Source organism: Pundamilia nyererei, unplaced genomic scaffold, assembly GCF_000239375.1.
Source record: "Pundamilia nyererei isolate P.nyererei 1_Seehausen unplaced genomic scaffold, PunNye1.0 scaffold00277, whole genome shotgun sequence".
Taxonomy (NCBI): Eukaryota; Metazoa; Chordata; class Actinopteri; order Cichliformes; family Cichlidae; genus Pundamilia; species Pundamilia nyererei.
This window is the reverse complement of record NW_005187678.1, coordinates 1-1,295: the sequence shown is the minus strand read 5'-3', so window position 1 is coordinate 1,295 and position 1,295 is coordinate 1.

Genomic DNA, 1,295 nt, shown 5'->3' with positions numbered 1-1,295 from the left:
TTTTATTAATAATTTTTATTAATATTATTTAATATTAATCCTCCAAACACTGTTTTGAAAACTTCATCAGTGCCTACCCAACTTACCCACACACCGATAGACTTGGGAAGAAGGCACCATGCTCGCTACATCAGCTAGCAATGCTATCTTTTACAACACTCATCAAGACGGTCGGAAGTACTATAATTTCCGTATAAACAACCTCTGGTTTTCTAGGTGATTCCGTTCTGCTCCTCCTGAACCAAATACTGGTTACAGGCTGTTATTTTTTTCCACTACAGAAAGTATTTTTCCTCATTAATCAGGGATTGTTTGTTTTAGCCTTTCACTGTAGCCTCATCTACACTGCACTTGGAATGTCCTTCAGTAAGCATGAGGAGGCAGGATCTACTTCTCCTAACCAATCACATGCAAGAATGTATGGTTTAAGCCAATAAGGTGAAAGGATGGCAAAATAAATTTGATAGACAGATTTGAGACAATAGAGAATAGGTTTGGCAAAGAAGAGCAAATAAACTATAGTGAATTATAAAATATAGAATTATAAAAATAGATTAGACAGAACAGGAAAAAGAAGAACTGTGGAACCTCAATTCCACTGGGCTACACCAGCCCATGCAGCAGTGACTAACCTCGTACTGTAGATGGATTATCTCAGTTGTTCTCCTGACTAAAGTTTGGTCTGTTTACAGCATCTTGCCATGCGATTGCATTTGTTCCGAACCTTCGGGAACCCTCACGTTAACTTTTATCAAGTGGAAAAAAGTTAGCGTTCGGCGTCCAGCTTCACAGTGTTTATATATGCTAACGATAGCAGTGTAGCTAGCCACCATGTTAACCCTACTTCAGTAACCCTACAAACACCATTGCTGTTTGGTTTTCTGTCTTCACTTATTTTGGAAGTGATAGCTGAGCTGTATGTTTCAACTTTTGCTGTGGCTTTTAAGCTGCCGGATTTTTGGCTTCACCACCTCCTTCATGGTTTGTGCACGTTGAAGCTGAGTTTTCTTTTTTTTGGCTGTTTCAGCCAACGAAACGAAATACCATCATGTGGTGGCCTTACTCGATCTGCGGAGGGTCATGTGATGACCTTCCTCCGGGATCCCCCCCACCCAAGGAAATGACACCACTCATTCGCTACCCCCTCTCTGTTGAAGAGTGGGCTGAGAAACTCCTCTCTCTCTCTCTGGCCTGGATGATGGCCTCTCAAGCTCATGGAAAGTATGCTATCCTTGCTAGGAATGGATGATGACGGATTCATCTTCACTTACATATTCCTCCAACAGTAAGCTGGC